Source organism: Megascapheus bottae, chromosome X (genome assembly GCF_031878675.1).
Source record: "Megascapheus bottae isolate mThoBot1 chromosome X, mThoBot2.hap1, whole genome shotgun sequence".
NCBI lineage: Eukaryota > Metazoa > Chordata > Mammalia > Rodentia > Geomyidae > Megascapheus > Megascapheus bottae.
The window spans coordinates 90,804,157-90,821,951 of NC_143547.1; the positions used below are offsets into that span (position 1 = coordinate 90,804,157).

At 40.4% G+C, this 17,795-nt stretch overlaps 1 long non-coding RNA gene across 1 annotated transcript; it reads right to left on the reverse strand.

The window, feature by feature from the left end:
* Positions 1–441: 441 nt before the first annotated feature.
* On the reverse strand, positions 442–15,847 carry LOC150041550 (uncharacterized). The gene is made up of 6 exons (XR_016533779.1): positions 15,735–15,847; positions 13,211–13,287; positions 12,347–12,393; positions 10,577–10,648; positions 8,514–8,563; positions 442–497 (listed from the first exon to the last, which is right to left on the reverse strand). It is a non-coding gene; the product is annotated as an uncharacterized LOC150041550 (long non-coding RNA).
* Between the last annotated feature and the right edge of the window lie 1,948 nt (positions 15,848–17,795).

Genomic DNA, 17,795 nt, shown 5'->3' on the forward strand with positions numbered 1-17,795 from the left:
CATATAGGAACCAAAAAAGGTTGAGTTACAAGAGAGTGGGAGTCAGAAAATTTGTCAGACAGGTTGTCAGATTACCAACATTACCTTTAAACACAAATGTTTTATCAATAGGCTTACAGATATGGAAGAAGAAATTAGGAGAGAATACTACACTGAAAGTTTAACAGGTGCTTAAAAGCTGCATTTGCTGAAAAACACGTAACTTCCTGCTTGTACCCACAAATTAATAAAAAGCAGGAGAAAAGTTTGGCATATCTGCCTCCACTTTGTATTTATCTTTTTTCTAAGCCAGCCTTTCTTCAGTCACTGTATAATCATGAACTCCAGGAAAGACAGACTGATTGATAGCATCTTTATGACAAAGGACTGAAAACATCCCTCCCTCCTAAAATGAGGAAAGGTACCTGTAATGATTACGCTGCACCCAGCAGGAGTAATCATCTCATGGAAAACTAAATTGATCATCTCAAGTGTTGATAGCAAGAACAACTCTGGAACTTCAGAAAGAAAAACAGACAATCCTCTAATTCTAAGAAAATAAATTGCTACATCTTCTATAGTCAACTCAGAGCACTGGGACACACCTGTAACTGGGGCTGTTTGATAACTATGCATACCTCTCTCCTTCAGCTTTCTCCAGTCTTTTTGTCTGCTCAATCCTAGTCTGCCAGACACGGGTGGCTCACGCCTATAACCCTAATCATTTAGGAGGCTGAGATATGAGGACTTTAATTTGAAATTAACCAGAGCATACAAATCAGAGCATACAAATCAAAGAGAAACATTTTGCCAATTAACCAGAAAAAAAAAAGCTGCAACTCAAGGTGTAGTGCCAATGGCAGGCTATCAAGAAAAAATCAAAAAGGCCCTGAGAACACAAAACAATCTCCTGAAGCCAGGGGTGGTGACTCACATCTGTAATCCTAGCTACTCAGGAGGCTAAGCTATGAGGATCAAGATTCAAAGCCAGCCTGGGCAATACAAAGATACAAAGCCAAGAGACTCTTATCTCCAATTAATCACTAGAAAATGGCTGTGGCTCAAGGGTAAAGGCAATAGCCTGGAGCTGTAGAGCTCAGGAACAGCACCTAGGGCCAGGGGTAGGGTGGTAGCCTTGAACTGAAGAGCTCAGGGACAGTGCCCAGGTCAGAGTTCAAGCCCCATGACCCCCCCAAAAAAAAGATCTCCTGAAATACAGCTCATTTCTGTGTCTTTGAAGAACTGAAATGCTGTCTCCCCACTTTTCTCTGTCCTTCAACATGTCTTTTGATTTGGCAAGTGTGGTGAGTGACTAGACCTGACATATAGAATCCCAGAGTTTGGAATTAGGGCCTAACACTGGTTTTTAGCCTTGGCAAGTCAGAAAATAGACACCTATTTGGTGTCAGCAATTTCACAAGCAACAAGTCAACCTTAGACCAAGGAGGAAAGATACAATTTCTTCTAACAGCTACTGGAATTACATTTATTCCAGGGACTTTCTTATTTTTCAACTTGGGTAAGTATCAGCTACTTTCTACCATCATCTGGTAGGGCAGAGTAATGGCCATTTGAACATTAAGTGCCCTAAATTCTGACCTTGTGCGTTCTCGTCAACCAGTGCACCTTGGCCTTCCTTCTTTTTCCGTGATGTCTGGAGGCTCTTTGGGGCCATTTTTGGGTTCTGTTGAACTAATTTTGGCTTTTGCCACTCATGTTCCAGGGAAGCTTTGAATTCCTTGTGGTTTGGAGGCTCTCCAGAGCCCCTTTTGGGTTCAGCTGAACTACTTGGACTTCTGCCATTTGCCTGACAAAGAAATTTGAATCCCTTGTTCAGAGGCTTTGCTGAGCATTTGAGTTCATTGGAAAACTTGTGTTGGCAATTAGCAGGGAAGGGGAAGTCAGGAACACAGAAAGAGAAGGGTGTTTTTGTTGGAGGGGTCTATCTCTGTTGTGATCTATTCAAGAATAAAAAGCACCAAGTCTCTCTTGCCCCTTAGGGAGAATTCTAGCTGACTAGTCTACTAAAAGTGAACAAGAAAGAAAAAGGCAAAGGGTAGTTTGTCAAATAGTGCATTTTGAATTGTGTGTGTGATTTTGTATGCCTAGTAGTCTGAGATGATTGGCTTGGTGAAGGCTAAAATTCTGATGGAGATGCCAACAGTCCTATTGGAAATGAACTCCAAACCACTTTCATGACATATACATTTTTATGTCCACCACCAGGATAACTCTCCAGATTTACTCCTAAAAAACACTGTTGGATGTAATTCAGTCTTCTCCTAGAATTCCTGGGGAAAAAATGTTTACTTATGGCATCTACATTAAAATTATGTACTTCTTTCTAGGCGCTGGTGGCTCATGTCTGTAATCCTAGATATTCAGGAGGCTATGATGTGAGGATTGCAGTTTGAAACTAGCCCGGGCAGAAAAGTCTGTGAGACTCACATCTCTGATAAACAGCATTTTGCTGGAAGTAGAGATGTGCCCCAAGTGGCAGAGTGCTACCCTTCAATGAAAGAAGTTCAGAATCAGCTCCCAGGCACTGAGGTTCCAGCCCGGGACTAATGAAAAAAATTACATTTCTTGAGTTAATAAATTCTTCAATGGGCATTTATTAGATGGCTAATTTTTTATCTTTTTGAATTTTAAATTGTTATTATAAAGGCGATACACAGAAGGGGTATTTTCATAATTCAGATACTAGCACATTTCTTTTCGGGCAATATTACCTTTCCTTTATCCTCTCCCGTATTTCCTCTGCTGTTCCCATCACAAATTGTGTAACTCATTTTCAACACAGTATCTAATAAGTACTGTCCGGTTCTACATTTTTAATTGCATGCATATCCTTAAATGAACAAAGATAATCTAGTCCTCTATCTTATGCCTGCTATGCCTTACTATTTTTGTTTCTCTAGTCTATTACTTCTAGAGATCCAGTTTTCCACAGTTCTTATAACCAACTTGAAGTAAAATATATGCCTCCAGAAATTAACTCTCAAAGGTAGGACTGAAAAAAAATGTTAAGATGGAAAAAAGTCTTGTTCTATTTTATTCTGTCGTAATTTGGATCCAACTCTTCTACTATTATTAACAAATGTTTGTATTTGTGTTTGCATAGAAAAGTAGTTTAAGATTTTTCTTATCAACCTTCAAAAAGGTAACACATATAATCCCAGCTACTTAGGAAGCTGAGACCAAAAGGCTTACAGTTCAAAGCCAGCCTAGGTAGAAAACACCAAGAGACTATCCCCATATTACTAGTGTACCCATGGCTCAAATGGTATGCCAGCTTACCAAGTGAACACAAAACTTCAGAGTTTAAGCTATAGTACTGGTCATGACAACAACAACAACAAAAACTCTTTTCTTCCAGTGGCTTCATTAAAATATTGAGAATAGTAAAACCAATCTTGTCCAAATTCAAATACAAATTTAAAAAAATGCAAATGTATCATCAAGCAAAAAAGATGAAGGAAGATAGAAGATCATATTTTTGTAGAAAAAGTTAAATGAAAAATCTTTAAATGAGAGAGGCTTTGTGTAAAACATACTTTGTCCTAAAGGACTTTTCCTAAATGGAAAAAGGAAGTGAATACTGGTTGATCATGCCTGGAATACACACTACTCAGAAGGTTGAGATCTGAGGCACAAAGCCAGAGTAGACAAGATGTCTATGAAATTTATCTCTAATTAACCACAAAAAGCTGGAAGTGGAGCTGTGCCTCAAATCGTAAAGCACCACCAACCTTGAGCAAAAAAAAAAAAAAAAAAAAAGCTGACAGTGCCCTGATCCCAGTACCAGTGCACATGTGTGCATGAATACACACATACATATACATGCACATGCGCACACACACGCGCACACACGCGCACACGCACACACACACACACACACACACACACTCAAGGAAAAAAGTATGGAAATAAAACTCAAATGCCCACAAAAAGTTACAAGTATATGAATATTTTCTTGTCAGTCCTGGGCCTTAAACTCTGGGCCTGGGCCTTGTCCCTGAGCTCTTCAGCTCAAGGCTACCTACCTCCCTACCACTTCAGGTTTTCTAGTGGCTAATTAGAGATAAGAGTCTCACTTTCTTTAGTGCCCGGGCTGGCTTTGAACCACAATCCTCAGATTTCAGCCTCCTGAGTAGCTAGGATTGCAGGTGTGAGCTACCACACCTGGATATGAGTAATTCTTAAAAATTTAAATATAAAGCTTATTAAGAGATTTACTTGGCTGCTATTTTTTTCAGAGCTAAGGACCAAACTCAGGGCCTTGTACTTAAGAGGCAAGTGCTCTTCCATTGAGCAAAAGCCTAACCCTGTAAATTAGAAAGTATGTCTATCTTCATGACTCAAGCCTATACTCCTTAACTCTTTGGGAGGTAAAGATGGGGGATAAAGGTTTGTTGAGATTCATCACCAGTCTGGATATAAACAAGTTCATGGGATTCCATCTCCATCAATGGCTGGGTAAGATGGCTTCCTCCTTTTGAAACCCTAGGAAAAGGGCAATGGCATTTGCCTTTCATGCCTCCCTGCACAGGAAACCCAAGTAGGAGAATCATAGCCTAAACTTGTACCTGTACTGGGCAGAGTCAGGTACAAGTGGTTCATGCTTAGAACCCTAGCTTCTCAGGAGGCTGAGATCGTGGTTCAAAGCCATGAGACTTCCATCTCTAATTAACCACAAAAAAAAGAAAGAAAGAAAGAAAGAAATAGAGCTAATGACTCACCAGCTTTGAATGAAAATGCTACAGGAAAGGGAAATGAAAAGGAAAGTAGGAAGAATGGGTGAAGAGGGAGGGGGAAAAGGGAATTGAAGGGAGCTATCTGGGGTCACTGGCACTATCTTCACTGAATGCAGAGTAGCTGACCTTAAAACCCTTCTGAGTACATATTGGGCCAAAGACTTCTATGTAACAAGAGACAAAGAAGCAAATACTTCTACTTGCTTCAATCATTATCTTTTTAGTTGTCTATGCTCATCAAGTTATTTAAAAGAAAATCTCACATAATTTATTTGCTATTGTATAATGCCTGACTTTGACTCTCTCTTGTATTTTACTTTGTAATACTATTTCTAGTTTTAGTCTATTTTTTGTCACGGTAATATATAAAGGGATTACAGTTACATTTGCCAGATAGTAGGTACATTACTTCTCACACATTGATACTCCTTTTCTCTAGTTTTAGTCTTTAACAAGGTTCTTATGACACATTTATTCCAGCTATTTGTCCTCTTCTCATTAGCTTATCACTAGCCAAGAAGTCTTCAAGATCAGATTGGACAACACACTAATTCCTTTTGGGCTTAAGGATCGTCTTATCAATAAGGGGGAAAGTGTGACAGATCCATAAATTTTCTTTTTGTCAAATAGCACTGACTTGGGCTTATGAATTAACTAAAAGCAAGAGAAAAGCTAGTCATACCTGCCTCAATTCTATCTGTCCTTGTCTAAGCCACTCACTGTATATAGTTACCTTGGAATCTAGGAAGAACAGAGCTTATTAATTGCAAGGATGGATGAACAAAAATGATTCAAAGGAAAGGAATATCAGAGCCTTCCCAGGACCAGCCTTAACTTCTGAGTCTCACAGGCATTAAGAGAATAGTCAACCACGCCATATCTATGACTAGGATTATTTACCATATCTTTCTCCCATTACACCCTAGTTCTTTATTTCAACACATATCCCATTCTGTATACTGAAGATATACTATCTTCGTGTGGCCGCCAATGACATATAACTATGCTTTTTGTGTCCTTCACTATGTCTCTTTTAGTGTACAGAGGTAAATGGCCTGACCTGACTTGTGGGATCACAAACATTCAGATTCAAAAGAGAAAATATGGGGCCAGGAGTTTGGCCTAGTTGTAGAGTGCTTGCCTGGTATGCACAATGACCCGGATTCGATTCCTCAGCACCACATACATGGAAAAGGCCAGAAGTGGTGCTGTGGCTTATGTGGTAGAGCCTTAGCCTTGAAAAAGCCCAAGAACAGTGCTCAGGCCCTGAGCTCAAGCCCAGGACGGCAACAAAAAAAAAAATTAAAGAGAAGAGATTAGTGTTCTTGTTCCAATGCTCCTGGGGATCAAATCCAGGGTGTCACACCTGTGGTGTGTCTTGCTGAACTAATGCCTGAAGATCCAATCAATAAATACATACCACCAATAAGTGGCAATACAAGTAGAGCCCTGACTCAAGTGATAAGAGTGCCAGCCTTGAGCAAAAAAGCTAAGGATAAACACCTAACCCATGAGTTCATGCCTTTGTACCAGCACAAAAAAATACACATTCACAAAGGAACAGCAGGAAAAAGCTGAGTTCACAAAAAAGCCCAAGTGATATACAGACTTTACTGTGAGAAATATTATGGTTGATGAAGTTGGAGAACCTTTGAATGTATTAAAATATCTATTATCATAAATTGTATGATAAATTAAAACAAATTAGCAAAGAAAAAATAGGTTTCCAATGTAAGGGCAGTATTTATGTCATAAGGATGGACCATACTGCCGGGAACAGTGGCTCATGTCTGTAATCCTAGCTACTCAGGAGTCTGAGACCTAAGGATCAAGGTTCAAAGCCAATCTGGCACAAAAGGACCTGAGACTCTCATCTCCAATTAATCTCTAGAAAATAAGAAGTGGAGCTTGGATTAAGGGATAGGACGGTAGCCTTGAGCTAAAGAGCTCAGAGACAGCACCCAGGCCAATTTCAAGCCCAATGACCCACAAAAAAGAAAAGAAAAGATGGACGATACTTTGCATTCTTTATATATGTATAAAAACCCACCCAAACCAACACAAAATAAGACACTTGGAAATCAAGACAAAATTACTTCTATACTCCTAAATTCAAGGTGTAGGACTAAAATGCCAGAAATACATTCATATGAAAACGAAGTCATTACTAGCTCCTCTGGAATGTCAAAAGAAATCTCAAGTTAATGAAAGCATTTGCTATGGAATTTCCAACATTCTATGGGACTGAGACATTTCCAACCTAACCACATTTTATGTAAAAGAAGGACACATTCACAGAATACTGAACATAAGACATGCTGACACAGGAGTCAACATTTCCACTGGAGCTGGGTTCTTGTGGCTCATCCCTATAATTCTAGCTTCTCAGGAGGCTGAGATCAGTTTGAAGCCAGCACAGGCAGAAAGTCCATGAGAATCTTATCTCTACCTACCAAAAACCTGAGGTGAAGGTATGACTCACGTGGTAGAGTGATACCCTTCAGCACAGAAGCATCCAGGCCCTATCTTGAAGCCCAAAGACCAGAAAAAAAGTCCACTCGGTTGATGTATCCAGATAATCTACCCCTCTATAACCTTCTATAACTCCTTCAGTCAAAAATCCAAAAGGATCTAGCCTTACTAAGTTTTGGTTTAAACCAATAAGACATAGTTCCTCTGGATGTATATTTAAAGAAGCACTATTCAAAACCAAGCAATTTTTTCCTTCAGTACTGGGATTTGAACTCAGAACTTCACATCTGCTAGGCTAGTACTGTAGCTCTACAGCTATGGAAGTTACATTTGAGACAGAGTCTTACTTCCTACATAGGCAAGCATGTGAGCCTCTATGCCTATTGAAGGCTTCCCATCGTTACTAAGATCATAACTTGTGCTACTGCATCCAACTTTTCTCAGAAGACAGAGTCCCAAAGACTTTTCTGCCTGGGGTCTCTCATCTCAATCCTTCCCCATTTCAGGGTTACAGGTATGGCCCCTAGTATCTGTGAAGAACTTCATTTTCAATCATTCTATTTGAGGTATATGCATGCATGCATGAATGATATACAAAATGTATATATTTTACATATATTAAATTTAATAATTAACTTATTAAATAATAATTGGTTATATTACATATAGTATGTGATTGGTTATATTACATATAGTATGTGATTACTATTACATATCTAATTATAATTTAAAATGTGTAAATATAAGTGGTTTATTTTTAATCAAAATGAAGTATTATATGAGACTGTATATATACATATTAAATTTAATAATTAACTATTTAATAATTTGGTTATATCACATATAGTATGTGATTACTATTACATATCTAATTACAATTTAAAATGTGTAAATATAAGTGGTTTATTTTTAATCAAAATGAAGTATTATATGAGACTACGTATACATACATACATTTCGGAGTGGGGGGGTCAGGCGTGGGGGCTTGAACTCTGGGCCTGGGCACTGTTCCAGAGCTCTTCAGCTCAAGGTTTCCACCCTACCCCTTGAGCACAGCGCCACTTCCACTTTCTAGTGGTTAACTGGAGATAGAGATAAGAGTCTCACATTCTTTAGTGCCCGGGCTGGCTTTGAACCTTGATCCTCATAGCTCAGCCTCCTGCGTAGCTAGGATTACAGTTGTGAGTCACCGCACCTGGCTATACTTACGTTTTTACATATATATATGTATAGAAATACATTATATATAATATGCAAACACATTATATAGATTCTCTTCAGAAACTCTTACATCTTATATCTTACCTCCACAAAAATTTTAAAGTCAGGTATCCAGTAGTCTAGTGAAATGGGACCTGTTGAGAAAACATCAAATTTAAAGAGCAAATGTTATTTTTAATAGCAGACCATACATTTATGTACCTCTGTGGATCATAAATAAATTTTAGTACTCTTCCCATCATATTTTCAGCATTTCTTGCCCTGTCTCTTGTGACCACCTGTCCCAGATTATCAATCACTGTGTTAACTGAAGGAGAACCTAAATAAGGGAGCGGAGTTCCTGCTAAGACTCTGTAAAAAGTTCAGCTGAAAGTTTCTAGCTCTGCTTTTGAGGAATCTTCATAGCTATCAATCAAGAGTGTTCACTTGATCCACCTAAAAGGTGGCAACCTCATCGGCTCCTTCAAGGCCATGGTCACAACTAATTAAATGTTTGTCTCATAATCAACTATTAGTGCTATCTCTTTTGATGCCTCAAGTAGACCTAACTTCTTCCAGTAAGAGGCAGTATATTTCTCAAGTCAATTCCAGATACTAGGAATGCAACAGGAACAAGTCAGAAAAAGTCTCTCTCACATTTAAGTTTACATTCCCATGAACTTGTAATTTTGCTGCATCAAGCTCCATAACAAAGTACAATATTCCTGTGAAGATCATGGTCTTTTATATATCACTTACACATATGCTGTTATTGAACAATAAATATTCATGAACCACACGACTTTGATTTTTCTTCCTACTTGGTAGTACTGGCGTTTTAATTCAGGGCTTTGCACTTGCTAGATAGATGCTCCAGCCTTTTTTGCTCTGGTCATTTTTGAAATAAGATCTTGCTTTTTGACCAGGTCAACCTAGATAATATTCCTCCTATTTAATCTTCCCACTGAAGTTAGAATGATAGGCATACAATATTAGAGATAGCAGTCTGAAGAATGTTTTTTCCCAGGCTGGCCGGTAAATGTGACCCTCCCAATCTCAGACTCCCAAATGTTTATGACAACAGATGCACATCCCCTCTCCAGAAATTTATGAACTAAAAGGTCACAGTACATAATTCTTTTTGGAGTATTAGATTTAAGAAAATTAGAATCTTTAAAGTAAATGCCTTTCCTAACTGTCTGCATTTTATATCTGAGTTTGGAAATTGGGAATAGATTTACTTAGATAAAACCCATTACAACTTTTCTACCCAGAACCAATAGGGATATTTTCACAAAGACTACTCAGAAAAACATAAACGTATTAGCTCTACATTAGTAAATTACAGATAGATCACCAGTTATTTTAAGTGCTATGTGAGAAACAACTCATGAGCTAAAATCTCATTCAGTTACATCATACCACTAAATTAAAATTGTATTAATACCTGAGAAATTGCAAAATTCTACCAGTTGTTTTTTTTTAACTTTCCTGTGGAGAGCCAGTTGTTTAAAGAAAAAAAATGATCATTGTAATCCATACTTTCTTTGTAAGCACATATAATGATCAGAATTTGTTTTTGTGTTTTTTCTTTTTCTTTTTTTATTTTAATGTATAGCGGGGTTACAGCTATATTCGCCAGATAGTAGGTGCATTACTTCTCACACATTGACACCCCTTCTCATGTTTTTGACCCCATTTCCCTCCCCCATCACCACCTCCCAGAATGTTTTAAAAGAAAACATCCTATGAACTTTCATATAGTGATTGTTTACATGAATTAAAAGATTTAAAGTCATGATAGTATTGATCTAAAATTTCCAATTCAATCCAAACTCTCAGTACCCATATAAACAGGAAATACGAAAATAAGTCTAATTTTGCTATAAATGTCTAGCACATTAAAATTCTGAATGATTCACAACTACTTACAAAGTAGACCTCAGATAATGTCAAGGTAAATGACTGACCTTCCCTGAAGTTAAAAAAATTTAAAATCTAGGTACCCCATTAAATTCTGAATACTATAGTCCCTTTACCTTTGTCCAGGTTTCTGAATTTTCAGTAATTAACTTGGGAGATTTTCTCCATGGGATTCCTCTGACATACAGCAATTTTGAGATACCAATATTTAACATGTTAACAAATATGTCCACTTAATCACTTACCTATTTATTCTTCTCCAAACTATCCAAACGAAGAGAACTAAGAAGACTGTGAAGAGCAATGGGTAAAAGTACCTGGAGAAACATAAGGAAGTGTTGTTGTCAAATTTCTGATTATTTAAAATATATTTTTATTAAAAATATTTTTTCTTTATGTGGTACCAAGAAATAGAACCCAGGACCTTATGTATGCTAGGCAGGAACTCTTAACACTAAGCCACATGGATAGCCCTCATCTTTTTTTTTTGGGTTAGCAAGTGTTAAGATAAATACCATAGAATGAAGGATCTTGCCTGTCACAGCTCCTTGAAATAGAGAAAATTCTAAATACTTCTGGCTTCCATTATCTACCAACAGAATAACAATGACCTCTGCCAGCCATGGATTTAAAAGTGATTAACTCTAGGGTGAATAAAAAGGCTTTGAAATGTCAATATGCTGCACAAGAATTCTCTCTCTCCCTCCCTCTTCCCCCCTTCCTCTCCAATCTTTTGCTGTGCCAGTCTTGGAGCTTGAGCCACAGCTCCACTTCCTGCTTTTTGGTTAACTGGAGATAAGAATCTCAATACTTTCTTGCCCAGGCTGGCTTCAAATCTCCATCCTCAGATTTTAGTTTTCTGAGTAGACAGAATTGCAGGCATGAGAGACCAATGCCCATCTAACACTTTCATTTCTAATTTTTGAAACGTGTGTTTTATTTATCTTAGCTGGGCAAACTTCATGTTACATGGTCTACTAGAGTAACATCTGTGCTAACAGGAAGGAAAGTGTAGAACTATGGAGATCTCAGTTAAAACTCTCTTTGAGAAGCTTAGATAGTACCTATTTGTATTTAAAAGATTTTATATCCATTCTTCCATTGTCTACTATCTTTATAATCTCAATGAACTATATAGTAACAGCCAGGAAGTGAATTTTTCAGGTGAGAAAAAGTGTTTGTAGGACTGCCAGTTCGTAGGCATCTTCTAGCCTGCACATTTAGAAAGCAAAGCCTGCTACAGAATATGCCATGCCAGCCTCGGTGTTAAGTGTCTACATAGGTGAGAATACAACTAACCTCAGTGCAAGGCAAAGTCTGAACCTTCTCAGATACTTCTCACTTCACAAGATTACAAAGTTGTGACTTCTGGAGAAATCAGTGTTACCTATGAGGAATAAGTTATACCTGAGGGGAAAAAAAAGTAAAGGGAAGGAGCAGGGAAGGGGGCTAAACCAAAGTATCACATTACATTATCTGTGTTCAGAAAAAAAGAGCTAATTTCTGAGTACTGTGTGTATTACAAAGATGACTGCACTTGATTCTTATGGCATCTCTGATAACACATCTTTTCCGTTTTTCGGGTAAGGAAAACTATGACTCAAAGTATTAGATAGTGTCAAAGATTGACAGTGGTGAAATGAGTTTGAACTGAGGTCCAGTTGACACCTTTAAAGCCCAGAGGAAATATATAAGATAGTGAGTTAGAGCTATATAATGCAACCCTTTACGTAAGTTACCAGTAAGTACAAGTCCTAAGACTGTTAAGTAGCTAGAGAAGACCACATCCAAGAACATATACCACAGTGGGAAACAACTCCAAAAGCACAAACTTTGGTTAGAAGATTCTTGGCTCTGAAATTTGATACTGCAATATAGTGAAAGCTTCAATTCCAAACTGATATGTAGTTCAAGATATCTTGCAGGAAAAAATAACAAAGTCTGTAAAATCAAGTTGAGATACAGGACCTTTACACATTGGAAGGCCTAGAAAATAACAGTAAACAGGTGCTTACCAATCAAACCTTGTGGTTTGGCTGGTCTATTGAACAGTGACTCTGATCTGAATTGGGATAAGAAAGAAAATTATTCACATATACTATTTAATGTAACCCCCTTGACATTAGTGCTTTTTGTCATAATAGTCTATATTTACTGTAATCTATTTACCCCATGGCAAGAGTGGGAGAAAAAAGTCAAGGGATCTTAACAGGGAAACCCCAAATCCTTGCCATGGCTGAATTAATTGACAACTTTAACTGTGTCATAATGCAGAGAAAATCATTGCTAAAAAAGTTGAAAAGAAGTTTTTGAAGCTGAGCTGTCAGACTATTGCTTACAATGAAAATAATCTAAGTATCTTTTAGCTTCAGAAAATACAACCTCATAGTACCAGTCATGTCTAAAAAGGAAATAAACAATAGTGTATGATACAGTAATGACTGAGGAAATACCAACTTTTATTTTAGCATAATTTTGGTATACCTCAGGATCCCTACCCCAAAAGTGGAAAACATCATTAAGCTCCTGTTTCCTGCTGCTCATTAAGTCCACATTCCCTGCCCCATTCCTCTTTTGTGGACACAGGTAGCTTTGAAACTGTGTCCAGAGCCCAGAGTATGTCTCTTTCCTTTCCTTACTTTTGTCTTTCTTTTGCTCAAGGGTAGCACTCTACACTTGAGCCATAACTCGACTTCTGGGTTTTTGGTGAGTTAGAGGCATCTCCCAGACTTTGCTGCCACTCTCCCTTCCCCCTACTAAGGCTGGCTTTGAACCATGATCTTCAGATCTCAGCCTTCTGAGTAGCTGAGTTACAGCCTCCTGAGTAGCTGAGTTACAGAAATGAGCAATCAGCATCCATCTAGAACCCACTCACTTACCTGAAACAAAGTCACTCTTTGTGGTTTGTTTTTTACAATCACACTGGTAGTGCTTCTGCTTTCAGCTATTGCCTTTCCTGAAATAAAAGCAAAAACATTGGTGTTAAAAAATCAAAATATTTCCTTTTAAATAAAATCAATCTGCAGCACTCACTAATTAAAAGAAGCCAGATGCTGGTGGGTCATGACTATAATCCTAGATAGGAGGCTAAGATAGGAGGATCATAGTTGAAAGGCAGCAGCAAAGTCGGTGAGACTTTTATCTCCAATTAACCAGTAAAACCCCTAAGTAACTCTGTGGCTGAATGGTAGAGTGGTAGCCTTGAGCAAAAGAGCTTAACGACAGTGCCCAGGATCTTAGTTGTGGACCCTAGACTGACAAGTGTCTCTAAAATTAAAAAATGTAGCTAGGGAACTAATTCAATTTGATGGCTAGTGTACAATTAGCCTACATTTTTACCAACGTTCATGATACAGAAACAAGAGAACTGACTGCATATGTACGACCAAGTTTATGTACACAGAGAGACCAAGAAAAAAAGCAGACCACAAACTCAAATCTCAGTATTAGAGGGCGAAGAAGCATACAAAAAGTGCTGGGGACATGACTCAAGTGATAGAGCACCAGCCCACTAGCACAATTCATCTCCAAATTCAATACAGTAGTAATATCAAAACAAATTGTTGTGAGGCTTGACATCAGGGACTGGGTGCTGTCCCTGCATTCTTTTGCTCAAGGCTAGTATGATTTTGAGTTGTAGCTCAACTTCCAGTTTTCTGATTGTTAATTGGAAATAAGCATCTCTCATCTTTCCAGCTCAGGCTGGCTGTGAATAGGATTACTGGCTTGAGTCACCAGCGCCAGCAAAAATCAAAACAAAAAACAAACAAACAAAAAAAACCTTATAAACCAAACAAAAGACAGACAAAACAATAAGAAATACAAGCAACAATATTTTAAAACGGTAACATTTGTATTTTTCCCCCAAAGAGAATCAGATTCCTGTCAGTAATTATGACTCTCAGATTTTTAGAGTTCATTTAACTTTCCCACTCTAATATGGGAACTTGTACAACAAATCTAAAATGGCGGCTTTGAGAACTCATGTCCCAGCATCCTCAGTCTCCCCTGCCCCCTCACCTGATTATCTGCAGCAGAAGGCTTTGGAAGTACCAGCTAGCCTCTCCAGACAGCGCCCCCTGCCCCACACTGGTACAGCTTACATTGTAATCTCACCTTAGCGCCTCCTTCCCCACATAGCAGACAGCGCGCCTCACGACTGGGTCTTCAGGCACCAGCGTCCCCTCCTCCCAACCAGTCATACAGACAGCAACTGCCACTTCCCCGCACCTGGAGGCTTTCTGGAGCCCTGCCCCTCCTCCCCCAGTCCTGGACATGCCCCCTCAAGCCCCCACCACTTGCCCCCACGAGCAACACCACTTTCCAGTGTCGGCAAACCCCTTCCCCACCCCTTGAAGCTTTCCTGGGTCAGAGCTCCCCTCCCCCATACTAATATAGCACGTGGCATCCCCATACCGCCGCCTTCCAGGCATCAGCCTCCCCTCAGTATTAACCACACTTCGCCCCTACACACGTGTTGGCTTGAAGTACCCCCAAGTCCCATATGCCTCACTGCACATGGCCCCCTGCCGCCCCCACGTGTGAGCCTGAAGCGCACTCACGTCCCATTCGCGGCACTGCACACGGCACCTCACCGCCCCCACTTGTGGGCCTGAGGCGCCCTCAAGTCCCATCCGCGGCACCGCACACGGCAGTCCACCGCCCCCACTTGTGGGCCTGAGGCGCCCTCACGTCCCACTCGAGGCACCGCACATGGCACTCCACCGCCCCCACTTGTGGGCCTGAGGTGCGCTCACATCCCACACGTGGTGTTGCACACGGCACCTCACTGCCACTACTTGTGGGCCTGAGGTGCCCTCATGCACCATTCGCGGCACTGCACACGGCACCTCACCGCCCCCACTTGTAGGCCTGAGGCGTCCTCAAGTCCCACACGCGGTGTTGTGCACGGCACCCCACCGCCCCCACTTGTGGGCCTAAAGCGCACTCATGTCCCATCCGAGGCACTGCACACAGCACCTCACCGCACTCACGTCTGGGCCTGAGGCGCCCTCACGTCCCATCCACGGCACTGCACACGGCACCCCCTCCCCCACCCCTTGGAGGCCGCGAACCCCCTAGAGCGCGCGGCCTTGCCGCCTCAAAGCTCCTCCTCACGTGGTAGAATTACAAGCGGCACAACTTTTTCTCCATTTTAACTTGAAAACGCCACAAAACTATAAATCCATCGACAAGAGGCTTAAAAAAAGGCACATTTAAAGGAAAATTTTGACGAAAAACACACTGTAATCTCCCACGTGGCAACGAAGGCACTCCGAAGTGTTAAAATATACTACTAAATTCTAAAATTGGTAGCACATACTACTTTCTATGAAAATCATCTACGAAAAGTGCCACAAACAATAAAATATGAGCAAATAGTAAGAATGGAAGTAAACTCACTTTGGACAGTCTCTGAAAGCAGTCGTCGTAGCAAAAAACAACACTGTGGGAAATTTTCTCCTCAGGAAAGTCCGGCACCCCAACCGCGACGCGGCTCGGCACAGCGAACGAGACCCACCCTTCCAAGAGAAGAAGTGAGCACTGCGCAACGCGGTGGGGCTCCTTTTATAGACATCTTAGCCCCACCCCTTCCAGTGATCCTGATTGGCTAGAGCTCATATGACTGACATGGACACTGTAATGGTTGCAGAAAGCCAAGATGAAACTTGCCCCTCCCACCCAGTCGCATATTATGGGTAAGAAGCCTTTCTTTTCAGGATTGCGCGTTTCCAATACACAATCCAAAATGGCGGAATAGGCTCACCCAGCATTCATATTTGCTCGCAGGGAATTTTCAAAAAGAAATCGCATTAGTGCCTTTTCTAAATCCTTTCCTGCCACTTTAGCTTTTTGCGGTCATACCACATCAGTCTGTGCAAGGAATAAACCTCCCCTCCCCCTACAGCCCGTACATTTGAGAACCAGGAATGTAGGTCAGGGCAAGTGAAAAGGGGTCCAAAATAGCCATTCTTCTCACAACTGTCCATCTTTCATAAGGCATAATCATAGGGGAAAACGTGAAGATTCACAAAAGTGGGCAGTGGAAAATGGCTAGGAGAAAACCCTAGTCTGAGTATGATGCACTATTGGGGACAATGAACCCACTTGGTATAGGTTAGACAAGGAGGAGGACCTATATTGCTACATGGATGTTTTGCATTTTGAAGCGGCAAAAATTTGGCAAACCCTATAGCAAGAAAGACTTGAATAATATGTTTCTGCATTCCAACTGCAATCCCTATGGGCCTTCAGAGTGAAATCTATATACATGAGGCGCACTCATGCGTGCAATTCATGTATGGTGCACTAGTCACTGTACCCCGGATGTGGCGTGCTCGTGACTAAAACCCCACATACGTCAGGCTCGTAATCATAGCCCGGATGTCGCCAGCTCGTGATAGAACAGATGTAGCATACGCGTGATTGTAGCCCGGATATGACGCAATCATGGTGGTGGCCCGGATATTGTATGCTTGTGACTGTAGCCGGATATGACATACTCGTGACTGAAACCTAGACATACCTCGTGATTCTGATTATTGCCCGGAAGTGGTGTACTCGTGACTGAAAACCGGATGTACCTCGTGCTCATCAGTGTAGCCCAAATGTGACCTATTCGTGACCGTGGCACGGATATAGCTTACTGGCAACAATAGCCCGGATGTGATGTGATCGTGGTGGCATGGATATTATGTGCTTGTGCTTGTAGCCTGGATGTGACATGTTCGTGACTAAAGCCTGGATGTATCTCGTGCTCATCTTTGTAGCCCGGATGTGCGTAGCTATTGTGACCTGAACTATTCTTTGCTCACACATATGACCAGAACCCATATGAGACTCGAACGACACCCATTTGTACATAATGTACTCTTGACTGTAAACCATATGTGCCTAGCACCTGTGACCAGAACCTGTATTTTGTTCATGCTTATGACTGCATTGATACTGGAGCATATACAAAGGAAGATGCAAATTAGACTTTATGGCTTAGAAATCTATTATTATATAATCAAGCTTGGACAATGAAATGACTAAACCCTCCAAATCCAAATCAAATATGGAATTACCTTTCTGGCTGAGGTGAAAGTTACACCATATCTATCATCTATCTATCTATCTATCTATCTATCTATCTATCTATCTATCTATCTATCTATCTATCTATCTATGTGTATACTGGGGGTAAACTGGGGGTTTGAACTCTGGACCTGGTGTTGTCCCTGAGCTCTTCAACTCGTGGCTACCACAGCCCCACTTTCACTTTTCTTGTGACTGAAGATAAGAGTCTCAAGTCTTTGGTGATGGGGCTGGCTTTGAATGCCATCCTCAGATCTAAGCCTTCTGAGAAGTAGGATTGCAAGCGTGAGCCACCAGTGCCAGGCCTGTTTTCTATTTTTATTTTTTTATTTTTATGTTTGTTGCTCATGTGGCCTGGGATCTGTCCGTAAACTCTTCAGCTCA